Source organism: Panthera pardus, unplaced genomic scaffold, assembly GCF_024362965.1.
Source record: "Panthera pardus isolate Hobbes unplaced genomic scaffold, ASM2436296v1 HiC_scaffold_22, whole genome shotgun sequence".
Lineage (NCBI taxonomy): Eukaryota > Metazoa > Chordata > Mammalia > Carnivora > Felidae > Panthera > Panthera pardus.
In genome coordinates, this window is record NW_026526788.1 from 29577439 (window position 1) to 29583968 (window position 6530).

Sequence of the window (6530 nt, forward strand, 5' to 3'; positions counted from 1 at the left end):
CTATGTGTTAAGAATTTTGTCAGTGTAATCTTCTACAGTTTCTTCTAAAACATGACAGTCAAATTAATCTTAAGATTACTTGCATTTTGAAAAATGTGGTGTATTTGTATTGAGATCATTCCTTCCATAGGCTATGTAGTAGAAAAGAAATCCCTTCTACATTAAAGGGATATATAAACCATATATATATGGTTAGGTGTATATATATACCTGGTTGGGTATATATATATGGTTGACTGGTTAGGTATAACATTTAAATTCTAGATACAGTTAATTAAAAAGGTGTGCAAGCAGTGTACACTCAATAATTTATTCACCAGATAATGATTGAAGTCTACTATGTGCCTATCACTGTGTTGATCACTAGGGATTTGGTTGGTGAACAAGGCACAGCACTATCTTCAAGGAACTTACAGTCTAAACACAAACAGTTATGAATGAAATTAACATCTAAAGGCTAAGATGGATGGATGGTAGGCTAAGATCCTACCTGGATGGAATGTTAAGGACCTAGTTTGGGTACACCAAACCAGTCTTAGGAGTCAGAAAGGCTTACAAGCAGTGATACCCAAAAAAAGAAGTAAAGCAAAAGTATCCGTTGATCTAAGCAAGTATGTGTGAATGGCTGGAAGAAGTGTTCAGAAGGCAGAGGGTTTAGAGGCCGGGAGAACAGAATATGCAAATAACCAGAGCCAAAGAATACCATATCAAGTCTGAGGACCTACAGTTCAGTATGGTTTGCATGTGACAGGCAGAGGGAAGGAATAAGAGAGAATGAGTTCGTATTTAACAGGGACCTTATTTTAAAGGCCTTGTGTGCATTAAGTTTAAATGTTCTCTTGAAGACTGGTGAACCATTAAAAGATTTAAGGTAAGGAATGACATAATGAGATTTGTGTTTTAGAAAAGATTATTGGCTACACTGAAGAGACTGGATCAGAGAAGGGCCAGATTGGAGGTAAGGAGACCTCTTATGATGCAGTTGGAACAATCTAAGGTAGAGGTGATGATGGTCTGCATTACTAGTAGGTAACATATTTTGATGATAAGAACTGAGGCATTTAGGAGCTTATTCCTTGGCCAGAATCCCAGCTGGATCAATGTAGTGGAATGAGGATTTAAACCCAGATAAGTCTACCTTCTGAACCAGCATTCTTAACCACTGTGCTAAATAGTTGGTGGGTGACACTGAGAAACATGGATAGATTTCCAAAGTTTTTTTTTTTTTTTAAGTTTATTATTATTTTTTAGTAATCTCTATACCCAATGTGGGGCTTGAACTCATGACCCCAAGATTAAGAGTTATGTGCTCCTCCAATAAGCCAGCCAGGCATCCCCAAAGTTTTTAGGAAATAAAATGGTTAGGACTCAGTACTTGATTGAGTTGGAAGATGAGAGAGATGCAGAAGTATAAAACAGGTTTTTGTCACTGAGATAAGGTACTAGGAGGAAGAATAAGAAAAGTTATGTGGGGAGGGAGGGGGGATATGATTAGTTCAATATTAGATATATTTTAATATTGAATAGCCCATGAGATCTTAAAAGAAGATGTAAGAGGAGGTTAACAGTATACAGTTGGATTTGTAAGTTTGAAGCAGAGAGAGATCTGTTCTAGAGGTGTAAAGATTTGGGAATAATAAAACAATGGTAATTGTAGTTAAGGCAGTGGAGTATATCTAGTGAAAGTATAGTAAGAAAAGAGGACTAAGGAGTAAACCCAGAGGCAAACTAATGTACCCACTACATAACAGAGGAAGGGAATCCCATCACTATCAAGAAGAGGTAAGAAGAAGGCAGAAAGTCCAGAAGTATGAGGCTTTCAAAGGAACCAGAAGATGAGCCTGAGATGGGCATTGGATTTGGCAAAAAGGAGACGTTTGACGTGGGGAACACCCAGAGTAATAAAGTGTTGAAAGTAGAAACCATTGAACAGTGGGTTCAGGTGGAAATGAGAGATAAAGAAGTAGAGACGACAAATCTGTCTTCCAGAAATTTGGCTGTGAATAGAGAAGAATAAGCTAAAGCTGGAGTGAAAGAAAGGACATGAGATGACAGTTTTTTGTATGTGTGGGCTGGGGGAGGATGAAGGAAATTAGAGCATGGACTACTACTACAGGAAGGAGCCAGAAAGGAGGGAGGAAGAGAAAGAACATCTGATGGAGCCATATCTCTATGAAGACCCAGAAGGATGAGCTTAGGCAGACAGAATTTAGCCTTAGAGGTAGAAGCACATTTTGCCAGGAGGAAAGTATGGTTATCACGTAGGTGAGTTTGCAGGTGATAAGGTAAAAATTAAGGGAGTGCCTGCCTGGTGTCTTCTTTTTTTTTTTTTTCTGTGGTATTCTTTCATGGTCATCTACTAAGGGTGAAGAGGGAAGTAGCAGGCTAGGAGATTTGAGAAAATGGGAGAAACACTGAGGTATCAACTGTAGAACAAGATAGCTTACTAGGGAAACTGAGGGTCACAGGCAGCTTTGAGGGTCCAGCTGAGATTAGAGACTTCATTTATTCTGGCAGCAATTAGGGCAGCAATTAGAGCACTTGAGTGACTTCCTGTAATAACATTTCAGTATTCTGTTGTAGGAATGGAGATGGCAGATACCTGCTTGATCCAGGATTGCGGTTTTGCTCTGTGAGATGAAAGGATGAAGAACTTTGGCAAAAGTGATCGGAGTAATGGTCCATGGAGTCTAGACTGCCTAGGCATTGAAGTGGAGGTAGGGTTGATAACTGGGAGAATATAGGAGCAAAGACCTGAAGGTCACTGAAAGTTCTCTAAATTTGAGATTTCAAGAGCGGAGCAGTTGGGGAGAAGACAAGTTCAGGGTTTGGTAGCAGGCCTGTTCAGGGGCAAAGGTCACTTCAGATGAGATGGTCAAAGAACTGAGAATCTAGCATTCTTTGGGTGTTTTCATGGACAATGAAGTCGTTAGGACTGAGGAGGGAGAGGAAGACTAAGCCAATGAATGGTAGAGTTTAAGTTACGGAACAAGAAAGTGTATAGGGTGATATTGCCACGTATCTTCAAGGGGAAAGGGGCATTTGCATGATAGTGAAGGAGTAATAGTTTGGAAATGGTTTTGAAGAAAAGAAAAGGACATGGATACCAGGGTACGTGGGATATGAGGGAATGAGCAACGTGTGAGGGAAAGCTGCAAGAATAGTATTTTTCAGCAAACCCAGATTTCAGTTAAGCCGGGGTGTGTGGGGGGAGGACTCAGTGCTGGATTGAGAAAGGGAGAGGTTTTGATTATGGGAAATGGGGTTCCAGATAGCCATAACTCGGGGGAAAAGTGTCAGTTGGCTCTGCATATGAGTAGCTGTGAGCTCTGCATTTATACTGAAGATGAAATCGGGGCTCCATTCCTACAAAGGTGCACGAGTCCTAGTACTTTAGTCAGAGTAAGTTGTATACCTACAATGCCCCAGGCACCATGTTCAGGGTACAAAGGTGAATAATGTGTGCCTGGTCTCTGCCCTCAGGAACTCAGAATCTAGTGAAATAAGTGGCCACAGAAACCTAGGTCCAGGGCAATGACTAGTGCAATAATTTGAGAGCTCTGCACAAGGGCACCTAGCCCAGCCCACCAAACGGGGGTGGGAGTTCAGAGAAAGCTTTTTGGACATGATGATTGAAAATGGATTAAGTCAGGTAAAAGGAGCAAAGTGGGAATGGACATCGAGGCAAAGGCATAGAATAGCTAATAAAACAAGCTCTAAGCATGGTGAATGAGAAATAGCTCTCATTGCTGGGCTTCTCACTTCACGGAAAGCAGTGATGAGAACAAGGTAAGGTCCTATCTCGGAAGGCTTTGTAGGCCTTGTTTTGAAACCCATTGAAGGCTTTCAGGGAAGTGAGTGAAAAAGATAAGCATGTAGGTGCATGCTAGCAGGGTGGAGGTAGATTTTAGGGGTCCACTTGCTAAAGGCTGGCTTCCCTATTAGCAAGGAAGATGGGGCAGGTCCTAAAAAAGATTAATAGCTTTCCATACCTTCTAGAAGAAGGTGGGGGCAGAATTCTCCTCTTTGGGCTGCATTTAGCCCCTTATTTTTGCTCTTTCTTCATAGAGCCCAGCACCTTCATGCTTCCACCTTTTGGCTATTCAGAGCCTCCTGTTTGGTATTTGTGCCCTAGTGTGGTCACTTAACAGCTATGAATTTAATTAAATCAGTTACCCTGATCTTCAGTTTTTGAACTTGTAAATGTCTGTCTTATTAGAAATTTGAATAATGAATTCACATTTATGTGTGAATGTCTGAGAGCTTCCTCTCACATTGTTTTTGTTTCACATGTCTTGTGGGTAGTGTTTAATGTTTTTTTAAACCACATTCCTTTTTCATATTAGTAATATGCATCCATTGTTGAAAATTTGAAAAAAATAGAGGAGCAAATGGAAGAAAATAAAAACCATCCATAATTACATCACTCAGATAATTACTGCTAACATATTGTTGTGTAGACTTTTGAATCAGTGTGTGTGTGTATGTATGCATACTTTTTGAAACAGAAATTCTCCCCCCATTTTATGAAAACACGACATTATCTACATCAGAGGAAACTGGTCTGGCGGAATCAATACCCAGAACTTCACATTTCCAATCAAATGTATGTATAAGACCTATTTTTTTTCTACTTGTTGCTGAATTTTATACTGATAACTAGATTTAATGCAGTAATTTGGCTGCCTTTGACCCAAAAAGGGCCTTTGCAGGCTTCCTCTGAGAATTTTGGCCTTATGCCTATGTGTGGGTATATTACAAAGGAACTTACATATTTTATAAACCTTGACAACAGTTTTCCATTAAGGAGTGTTCTGGGCTCACTCAGTTGTTGAACATCTACGGGTAATAAAAATGTCCCTGTATGGTTTATAGCAGTATCACAGAGGTTCCTTAAGGGAGGGACTGGGCCTTCACTAAAGGTACCCCAAACTCCCACGTACAATGCTGAAATCCTAGATGTTAAGCATTTTATCAGTTGGTTGATTGCATTCATGCTTCCTCCCCCTTCTACACCTAATACCAGGATGATTGAATTGCTTTCCTGCCTGGGCACAGAGCTAAAATTTATTTCAAGGGATTTCTCTGTCTTCCCCACACCCCAACATTGCCATTTTAATGGTCAATCAACTTTTAGTGTCAATCTACCATGTGCCTATGTACCAGGCGCTGTTTAAAATCTTTGGGATACAAAATAGGTAAATCAAGGTTCCTAGCTCAAAGATATCACAGAGTATAAGTTAAAGAAAGAGTTGCTGTAGATTTACATAAGTTTACCTGTTAAAAAACTGAGACTGTGAAACATCAAGTAACAGTTTTATGTGAAACATGAAAATTTTCCATTGAACTGTCATTTTAAAATGTGCAGTAAATACAGAAATAAAACTTCTGCATTTACCTTTGTCATAAAATGATTATATTTTAAGTTGTCTTTCTAAACACCTACAAGTTTTAATGGCTGTCATTTATTGTGCTTTACTTGCCAGACACTGCTAATCCCTTTTCATTCATTATCTTACTTAATTTTCTCAGCCCACGAGATAAGTTTGTTATCCTGATTTCATGCAGGAGAAACTCAGGTTCCAATTAAGTAATGTGTGCAAAATCAGAGAAAGACCAAGCAGTGCAGGCTTTCAAAGCCAGGCATGATTTCAACGGATTTTAAAAATTATTCCCAATTCTTTGGATCACTAGTTCTTCAGAGTTTAGTGACGTTGTCATAGGTCATTCTATGGATGATCATGGACCACTTTCCTCAACTCCTCGAATTAGTATATTGCCCCAATTATGCAAGATTTAGAGCCCTGTATTTTTAATTAAAAATTTTTTTACGTTTTACTTAGAGAGAGTGCAAACAGGGGCAGAGAGAGGAGGTAGAGGATCCAAAGCAGGCTCTGCACTGACAGCAGTGAGCCCGACGTGGGGCTCGAACTCACGAACCCCTAGATCATCACCTGAGCCTAGGTCCCACGCTCAACTGCCTGGGCCACGCAGGTGCCCATAGAGCCCTGTATTTTCTTATAGAGGTCCATGTGGTTTGGGTGCTCTTCCTACTGGTCCCAAGGACGGTTGGGGTGCCTCTCTGTGTCTTCAGGATAACTGATACTCCTCTATCTTCCAGCAGTCTATAAAATTTCTTTATGACAAGTATCGTATATTCTCTGTTAACTGAATCCTAGCCTTGTTTTCTCCTGACACCTGACACTGAATGGTTGGGGGATGTTTACGTGCATGCAATTAGGAATGACATATCCGACTGAATTCGAATTCTTATCCAGGCTTGCGAGTCTGGGCATCTCCTTTCAGTGTCGACGTTTCCACAAGGTGATCAAGAAGACACATTTACCGCGTCTGTGCGTGAAAGGATCTTGCAAACTCCAGCAATCTAATATATACACTGAAGAGACACCACGGAAAAACAAGTTATTTATCAGGTCGGGGGTTGGGGGAATCTGACTCGTGTTTACTAACTTTTGTGGTTCCTCCCAGTTGGTTGGACTCCTCAGGCGTTGTAAGCGGTCAATTCACTA